We start from the raw sequence: 10,123 nt of genomic DNA, 5'->3' as shown, positions 1-10,123 counted from the left end.
CAGGGATCAAACCCATGTCTCTTACATCTCCTGCATTGGCAGGCAGGTTCTTTGCCACTAATGCCACCACGGGTAGTATCGTAAGAAACAGAAGCAGGATGTGATTTCATCAGGCAATGTCTTTGGGATAATATAAAATGAAAATTAAGAGTCTAGCTTATAAATCATTGAGTTACAAACCATTACTTCACTTGTGCTGTGGCTTGAAAAAGCAGGTTTCCTTCCAAGAGCTCAGACCATTGCCTGTAAATCATACCACGGATGATAATGTTTTTAAAAAAGACTCTTAAACAACTGCTTGGTGAAGCGTGCCAAGTGTTTCTGATAAGACAGCCTATTGATGAAGCAGTCCTTTTTGGCTGTACATATCCCAAGCCTGTGTGTCAGCAGATTAACATTATCTTCCCTTTTCATTTTCCTGCGGGGCTCATCAATGACCACTATCTGACCAAAGAAAGTTCCGCTAAACGTGTAAGAGTGCTCAAAAGATGGCTGAACGGCACAGCAGCCCAGTAGGGCGTATTTTAGCTTAAAGACCAGAAAAGCTTATGCGCTTATGGGTGGTTAAAAGATATTCCTTTTATTGCTCTGCCTCCTTTTCTCCCTCTCCGGGCAACAATATGGGGAACTTATAAACCACCTTTATTATTTTTTATAGCTACCCCTGGTACTTTAAGACCATCATTAACTCCATCTTCTTCTACTGTATTTTATTATATTATATATATATTAAAATATATATACATACTTTAATTTTGGCTGCATTGGGTCTTCATTGCAGTGATCAGGTTTAGTTGCTCCACAGCATGTGGGACCTTGGTTCCCCAACCAGGAATCAAACATGCGTCTCCTGCACTGGAAGGTGGATTCTTAACCACTGGACCACCAGGGAAGTTCCTATAAAGCCACCTTTGTAGTTTATGGTGGGCTGCCGTCTATGGGGTCGCACAGAGTCAGACACGACTGAAGTGACTTAGCGGCAGTAGCCGTAGTTTATAGAAGCTGACATCTCTGTCTTAAGATACTTATCATTGTCATGGTTATAGTAATTCAAAGGGGAAAAGATTTCCTGTTTCCGTGTTATGCACAGGACACTGGAAAAGGTGGTGGGTGATTGCAAAACTGAGGGGGCAAAGCTAACCAAGAAACCCGGTCTCCTGGAATCACCATCAGATCATGCAATCCCACTTCTGGGTACAAACCCCAAAGATTTGAAAGCAGGGACGCCAACAGATATTTGTCTGCTTGTGTTCATAGAAGCAGCATGATTCATACTTGTCAAAAGGTGGAAACAACTCAAGTGTCCATTGATGGATGAACAAATAAGCGCAGTGGGGTCTGTCCACACAATGGGATGGTACTCAGCCTTAAATAGATAGGAAATTCCTACACATGCTGTGAATACAACATGATTGAGTTTGAGGACATTATGTTGAGTATCATACAAATATTGTATGATTCCACTTATATGAGGTACCTAAAGTGGTCAAATTTATAGGCAGAAAGTAGACGAGTGGCTGCCAGGTACTGGAGGAGGAGGAATGGGGAGTTAGTGTTTAGTGGGGACAAAATTTGTTTTGGGGAAGATGAAAAAGCTGTGGTGACAGATGGTGGGGATGTTTGCATAACATTTGAATATACCTGATGCCACTGAACCGTATACTTAAAAACAGCTAAAATGGGGATGTCCCTGGCAGTCCAGTGATTAAGACTCTGTGCTTCCAGTGCAAGGGGTGCAGCTTCAATCTCTGGTCAGGGAACTAAGATCCAACGTGCCGTGTGGCGTGGTCAAGAAGAAGGAGACTAAAATGATAAATGTTATATATATGTCAACACAATGAAAAAAAAGATCCCAAAAAGGGAATGACATTTTGGAGAAATATTTAGAATGCAGAGTCGGGAAAAAAATCATAGTGGAAGCAGATTTTGAAGGACTTTTCCTGGCTTTGATTTTGGTTCCTTATTTCTTAGCTGTGTGATTTTAAGCCAATTGCTTGACCTCTCTGTGCCTCAGATTCCTCATCTGTAAGACAGGAATAAGATTTGTACCTATGGCAATTGGCTCTTGTAAAGCTGAAAGGAGATGAATACAGAACCTTGCAGGTGTGGATGAGCAGTCTCTCGGTCTTGCCTTTGGAGGTGGATACAAGGTGATGCCAGTGACCAAGATAAGAAGTGTGGGGAAGGGGCACATTTGCAAATATTCTGTCCAGGATTCATGGGAGCAGGTAAATGTCCTCCTTCCCACACTTACCTGTCCTCTCCCCTTTCATTACGTGCTTTCTGGTTAATTTTGTCTTTTATCTTTTCATTCACTCATCCTCTTTGTATTTCCCTTCTTCGTATGCGATGCTCATCACCAGATTACACCTTATTAACAAATTTTCTTCATCCTCATATAGAACTAATTTTTAGAACAAAAAACATAAGGATGCAACTAGACAAGGAAAAACGGACAGAACTTTCACTCGATGTTGAAGTCTAAGCGCCTTGAGAGAGCATGTCTTCTTTTTATTATGAAAAATTTTAAAGAGAGAAAACAGAATAATTGACACCCCTACGTCCATTACATGGATGTAACAATTATTAACAGTTTGCAATTTTACCTTCATTTCCCTTTCGAGAGCATTTTAACTTGTTTGAGACATTATGACACTTCACCTGTAAATACTTGAATATTTGTCTTTGAAAATAAGGACATTTTCCTATGAACCACAGCAGCACCATCATTCATAAAAGAGGAGCAGAATTTATTCAGTCATCTAATGCCCAGCCTCTATTCAAATATCCCCTCAAGATTTTCAAATGTGGAAAGAATTTTGGTGATCATCCATATACATATCCAACACCGCGAGTTTTTATAATTAACATCTTGCGTTTGGCTTTGTCATGTACCTATCCACCTGTGCATCCATTCATCCCTCTTAGTTTTTCAATGCATTTCAAAGCAATGTGCAGATCTCAGCATTCTCCTTCCCCAAAACACTTGAGCATGGGCATCACGGATAAGCCTTCAGTAGTTTTGTTGTTGTTTTTCTTGTTGGGGTAAAATTTACCTGTGTAATGACACACTTGTTTTAAGTGTAACATCTGATAAGTTAAGACAAACGCGTACATCTACGTAACCCAAATCCCTATCAAGTTACGCATTATCATCACCCCAGAAAGTGCCCCCAGACCCCTTTTGCAAGCCCAACTCCCAACCACAGGCTACCCCTGTTCCAATTTTTCCTACCATCATCTCTTCTGGAACTTCATTTAAATAGAAGCATACGATGTGTACTGTTGAGTGTGAGGTTTCTCTAACGCAGGACAATGTTTAATACTCACCCACGTTGTGTGCGTCGCAATAACTTCCTCCTTTTCCTTGCCGCGTATTATCCTGTTTCTGGTTGGTGGACAGTTGGGCAGTCTCCTTTTTTTTTCCGTTGCTAATGAATGAAGCTGCAATGAACATTTGTGTACGGGGTTTCTTGCTGTACCAATGACTGCTGGTTTGTTTTAACCACAGTCCAATCAAGGACCGCACGTTGTATTAGTCCGTGGGCTTTTTATGTCTCTTTTCATTTTCAGGGGGAGGGATCAAATTCCCTAATGTATCCACAGCTCCTGTTACCTGGTTGGCATAAGGAGAAGCTAAATCCTCTGAGTGAGCTACTGAGTCACCTATGTGTTGACCTTAGCTTTCTTACTGGAATGGTTTCATGTGCCCCTTGCCTGTGGTCAGGAGGGGAAAAAACCTCCAGGCAAGAGATCTCAGAACTCGGGCATCGGAACGCTTTTCTGTGATGTACTGTCATCTTGAGTCCACAAGAGGGCGCCCGCTCACTTTGAATGATTTAAATTCATCAGGCCCCGCAACCAGGGCTAAAATGTTCTTCCAGAAAACAAATCTTTTAAGATTTTCCCTCCGTGTTTTCAGGTCTGTTGAATTCAATAGTGACGTCTTTTCAGTTGCTCAATGAGTATTTACTGGATACCCACCATGTCTGATCCATTGAGCTGGCACCGTGGGTGGCAAAGAAATGAAACATTTTCCTGGCTGGTGGCTCTCCCACCTACCGCAGGAAGATGAGGCAGCCACAGAACATCTCAGTGTGAACTTGACGTCAGGAGCGTCAAGCTGAGACACGCAGGCGGGTGTGAGCTGGCACTGGGCTCGTCCCATGCAGTCACGATGTCAAGAGCAATGGTGGAGGGCCCGGAAGGTTCTGGAACATTGGGTATGTGTAGGAAGGTTGGAAAGCATTGGGTGGCCCAGAGCTAGGAGGTTTGGAAGACTATTCCGAATGCCACCGGGGGAGTTGAGTGTTGGGTGGTGGTAGATTGGAGAAGGGGGGTGGGGCAATGGGGAAAATTGGGCAGAAGGATTGGTTGGTCCAGTTGGAGGTGATGGCACCTGTGTTAATGATGACGTAGGGAGAATGGCTGAGAATCACCTCTGAATTCTGTAGGCATGAACAAGACCACCGGGAAGAGTAGAGGAAGAAGGCATGTTCTGGCATGCTCTCTCTTTTTTTTTTTTTTTCAAATTATTTATTTGGCTGTGTTAGGTCATAGTTATATTATGCAGGGTCTTTTGTTGGGGTGAGAGGGCTTAGTTGCCCCGGGACAAGGGGTTTCTGAGTTCCCTGACCAGGGTTCGAACTCGCATCGCCTGCATTGGAAGGTGGATTCTTAGCTATTGGACCACCAGGGAAGTCCCAGAGCACTCTTGTTTTGAATATTGGTTTGTAAAATATGGGTTTTTAATATATTGCATTATATTAATAATACTCTTTAATATATGGGTTTTTAATATATTACATTATACTGATAATGCTTTTTCACCCAGATGGTTTCAAGCGGTGAGATGCTTTTTTGCCCCCCCTCCCTTTTTTTTTTTAAGTTACTCTGAGGAGTTCCCTGGCGGTCTAGTGGTGAGGAGTTCCCTGAGGGTCTAGTGGTTTAGGATTTGGTGCTTTCACTGCCATGTTCCGGATCAAGGAACTAAGATCCTGCAAGCCATGCAGTGCAGCCCAAAAGAAAAGTTATTCTGACACTTGTTATAATGGTGGTACAGAAGGCTTTATTTAGGACGGTAGGTGTCAGGACTCAAGATGCAGGAGAGATCAGGCTCAACTCTGAACACAGCAAAGACAGCTGGAGATTTATAATCAATGGTGGGACAGATTGGTGGATGGACAGTTACCAAGAGGATACATTGAGGGTAGGGAATCTTGCTAAACTGACTTGGCAGGATTCTTGCTGAAGACAGGACAAGTGATCAGATATCAAGGGTAGGGGATCCTTTCTAAAGGGACTTAGTCACAGCCGGACCAGCTGATGGAAGTCAGTGCCCAAGGATGAGGCCTGGGGAGAAGAGAGCTCAGAGGAGCCGGACTTGGGTTTGGACAAAGAGATACTTGGTCTCCTGTCTCAGGCATTAAGGGATCTCTCATGAATGCAAATTTCAATATGTAAATTGGGAAGTATTTCTAAAGCAGAAAGCCTAAATATATATTGTTTAAAGTGGGAGGTATTCGTATTATTTAAATAGGAACATGATCATGGTGAGTTGGAAAAATGCATGTATCTAAAGCAAGATGAAACCTGAAATCATTTTCATACAAATATCAAGATTTTTTTTGACATTCTAAGTCAGTAGGAGAAGTCTGTTTGACTTACAAAAGTAAATGAAGTGTCAGATAAAGAAAGGATTTGTGATCTTTTGTTCATACTTTAGAAAAAGATGGTGTTAGTGAGTTAAAATAGATGTATTAAATAAAATGAAAATAGAAAATGCTTTTGGTCCATTGAAATAAGGTGGTGTGTTAGGTCATGACTAGATCCCCCATTAATAGGCTAATTTGTACACACACACTGATTTGCATAAATATCCATCCTTCCTCCTACACACTTTACTAAGTTTAAGGCACAAAGGTTTCCTTAGCAATTTATATTTTTCTTTTTCTCCCCTCATTCTCCCTTAAACTCCCCTTCTCATCACCAAGGGGCAGCTAGATGCATGGGTTCTCGAGTTGAATGTAGCACCGCCGTCTCACCCCGTCCACGTGGCTTTAGTTTGCCTGACTATGTAATGGGGTAATAACACTGCAGCCTCTTGGGAGAGAGGCGGGGCTGCCGCAGTTCCTGGCTTCCACCCAGGCACGATCCTTGTATCTGGTTGAGACGGTCTTGGACCCGAGTTTAATGTAAGGTGGAAGTCCAGCCAATTCTCTCTGCTCTGTGAATTAAAAAGGAAAGGGCTTTTCCAACTTGCCCGTGGAGTTCGATGCTTCCCTAAACTTCTTGTGTTACGTGGTTAAGGCTGAGTTAGCAACTTGCACTTGATCCAAGAAACTTCAGTAGACCCTGTTTGATGCTTCTTTTTTTATGGAATCATCCAACTTTAAAAATCCATTTCTCTCTTATATATAAGTTTCTGTCCATGGGATTTCCCAGGCAAGAATACTGGAGTGGGTTGCCATGCCCTCCTCTGGGAGATCTTCCCGACTTTGGGATCAAACCCATGTCCCTCGCATCTCCTGCATTGCATGTGGATTTTTTACCACTGAGCCACCAGGGAAGCCCCATATATAAGCCCATGGATATTAAAAATAGAACAAGGTGTATACACCTAGGATACAAGTTCCTTCTTCAACACAACACTTGCAGAGATCAGATGAACTCAGGAAGAGGCTGGGAACTTGGCCCCAGAGCCCAGAGTCGGAAGTGATCAGTTATGGTTTGTTTCTCTGCGATGCCCACTGAGCACCCCGGGGAGCTGGCCCCAGGTGGGTATGCAGTAGGGCAGAATGACCTTACCCTCTGGAAAGTATCCTCACCCATGGACTGGTTTATCAGGGACATTGAAGCTCGGAGAGAATGAAAAAGGAAAATGGATGAAACCAACCAGATTTTGTTTGCTCCTGGTAGGGCAGGAAAAAGAAATAATAACCAAAAGTTTGTACTGTTTTTTAAAAAATTTTTTCAAAGAATTTTTTTGATGTGGACCATTTTTTAAGGCTCTTTTATTTTTTAAAGCTTTTTATTCTGTGTTGGCATATAGCTGATTAACAATGTTATGATAGTTTCAGATGGACAACAAGGGAACTCAGCCATGGATACACATGTGGACCATTTTTAAAGTCTTTATTGAATTTGTTACACTATTGCTTCTGTTTTATATTTTTGTTTTCTGGCCAGGAGGCATGTGGGATCTTAGCTCCCCAAGCAGGGATCGAACCCACACCCCCTGCATTGGAAGGTAAAATGCCCCTGGAGCACCAGGGAAGTCCCCAAAGTTTGCATCATTTTACCTGGACGGGCAGTCCTCTGACACTGGGCTCTGTGTCTCACCTTCAGGGTTCAAGGTCCCAAGCAGGGGTGTCTGTATTAGTGTCTGCTGTATTTCCGATAAGGTCACACTCACAGGTTCACAGTGGACATGAGTTTACGGGGACACTGTTCGCCCCAGCACGTTACCCAGCTGGTCATACCTTGGCCACGTGTCTGCGCCTGGGCTACCAGGGAGCAGGAATATGGGTGTCTCGACTTTTGCTGACAAAGTGAGCTGCCTCGAAGCAAGAGCCACACGATGGGGTTCCCTCCAAAAAGAGGGATGTCTGGAAACTTGACAGTCAAAAAGGGGAGGCTTTTCCCAACCATATGACCTGATGGCAGTAATGAGTACGGCAGCTCCATCGGCATAAACCTAAAGTCAGCAACATCCCTAATCCTCGCCTTCTGCTTCTACTTTCGTTATCTTTTCTCTCTCTCTCTTTAGATTATTTATTGGCCTCACTGGGGTCTTCATTGAGAAGCATGAGGGCTTTCTCTAGTTGCATCGAGCGGGGGGCTGCTCTTCCTTGCAGCGTGTGGGCTTCTCATCGTGGTGGTTCTCTAGTTGTGGAGTGCCGGCTCTAGGGCATGGGCTCAGCGGCTGTGGTACACGGACTTAGTTACTCTGAAGTCTGTGGGATCTTCCTGGATCAGGGATCAAACCTGTGTCCCTCGAATTGCAAGGTGGATTCTTAACCACTGGACCATCAGGGAAGCCCTTGTTATCTTTTCAATCATCAATGAATACAGAGTGAATGTACAGTTGACGGATTCAAACTGAGTTGGGTCTTTCCCTATTTTCGGGCACTCAAGGCAACCCAGATAAGTCTCACTTCTCTGGTGGGGATTCTACAGTTGTCTGATGGATATGTTCTGTCTTTGCCCTCACTGGGGGTCAAGAACACTGCTCACAGAAACACTGATCTCCATGATGATGAACACAGGAGACGGCCCTGAGTATCAACTCGCAGGCATTTCTTCATCCCGGGGCCGTAGATTGGCAGGGGTTTCCTAAGTCCCTGAGTGTGACTGCTGGATCTGCCAAGATACCAGTTCCCTTCCCTTAGCACATCCTAAATTCTCAAAGAGCAGAGACCATCTAAGTCAAGGACAAGTCAGGAACTGCCCTCTGCCTGCCTCGCCGACCTCTGCCCCACACCACGTGCAGCTGTTCAGAGGAGTAACACGTGTAGGACTTCCCTGGTGGTCCAGGAGTCAAAAGTCCACCTTGCACTCACTCCGAAGGACACTGGCTTGGTCCCTGGTCCGGGAAGACCCCACATGCCTCGGAATGTGGGATCTGAGTTCCCTGACCGGAACTAAGCCAGTGTACCCAGACCACTGGGCTTACACGGGCCCTAGAGCCCATGCTCCGCAGCAAGAGAAGCCACTGCAATGCAAAGCCCTCGCATCGCAACGAGAGAAAGCCCATACACAGCAACCAAGACCCAGCACACTCCCAAAATAAAGTAAGTAAATCAGTAAATCTTAACAAAACATAAAATAAAAAAGGAAGAGGAAGCCCACTGTACCCTGAGCAGTGATCATGGCAGGTGCTCATCTGCTGCATCACCACTGTGTGTTACATACAAGGTCCTTGACATGAAGAGTGAAAAGCCTCTTGAAACACCAGCACCCCAGTCAACTTCTCTCCAAACTTGTAGCCAGGCTCCCAAGGGATCCAGGAGGCAGCCCAGATACCTCACTGAGAGGTCACCCCCAACTTCATCATTCTGCCACGGGCCACTGTCATCTTGAAATGCCGCGGGCATGAGGGCCAACCTAAAGGCTTCATCTTCCAGTGGATGTGAGTTTTGTTCTTTGCATCATTAAGCTGAAGAATGCGATAAGACAGAAAGATAAGATGCTTCCATATATTGTATTACTGGAGGCCAGGGTTTCTTGGCCTCAGCACTATTGACATTTGAGACGCGTCATTCTTTGCTGTGGGGCCATCTTGGTCCCTGCAGGATGTTGAGTGGCATCCCTGACCTCCACCCACTAGAGGCCTGAAGCATCCTCCCAGTTGTGACAATCAAAAATGTCTCCAGACACTGCCGTACTTCCCCTGCAGGGAGGAGGGCGGGCAGAATGTCCCTGGCTGAGAACTGCTGCTCCGGGCTGTGATTAGGATTCAATCCTAAAAATAGGAGAGGACAGAGTATACGTGTGCATCCAGCATTTGGAAAACTTCGGTGCTTATTTGCACAAGTCGTGATTTCTCTCCGTCTCTGCTCCCAGCTCTTTATCAAGGGACAAGAAAGGCTGATCAAATCCATGACCAAGTTGCTGTGGACGACAGCCCTGCCCCAGAAACAAAGGAACCAGATGTTCTAAAGCACAAGAGAAGAAAAAAAAAAAAAAGCAGCTCTCCACGTTGTTTAATTCATATTTTTATTGGAGATGCCTCAGCTCCTCCATGAAACTTAAGTATTAGGGGAAGAGCAGAATTAATTCAAGCAACATTTGAAGTCAGGTTCTGCTGCAGGTCCTTTGAAAATATGAATGAACAAAGGGAGACAAAAATCTGCTCTTAGACGGGCTTGTCCCCCAGCCGTGATGAGCTCGGTGTTTTGTATGATATTATAAAATTACTATTCAGCTCGCCTTCCAAGCTCTTACATCTGCCTTCTCTTTTATCTCTTTTCCTTGGCTGCACATTCTAAGTTTGCAAAGAGCAGAGAGCACGTAAGTAGAGCACAGTTTTGTGCCTGTCAAACACCTGGGGAGTGCCCTGACGGCTCCTTGGTCCTGGGAGCATCCACTGCTGATGAGAAGGGGGCACTGTGCTTCTCTGTAA

Source organism: Bison bison, unplaced genomic scaffold (assembly GCF_000754665.1).
Source record: "Bison bison bison isolate TAMUID 2011002044 unplaced genomic scaffold, Bison_UMD1.0 scf7180017864160, whole genome shotgun sequence".
In the NCBI taxonomy this organism is placed as follows: Eukaryota; Metazoa; Chordata; class Mammalia; order Artiodactyla; family Bovidae; genus Bison; species Bison bison.
Note: the sequence above shows the minus strand (reverse complement) of the source record.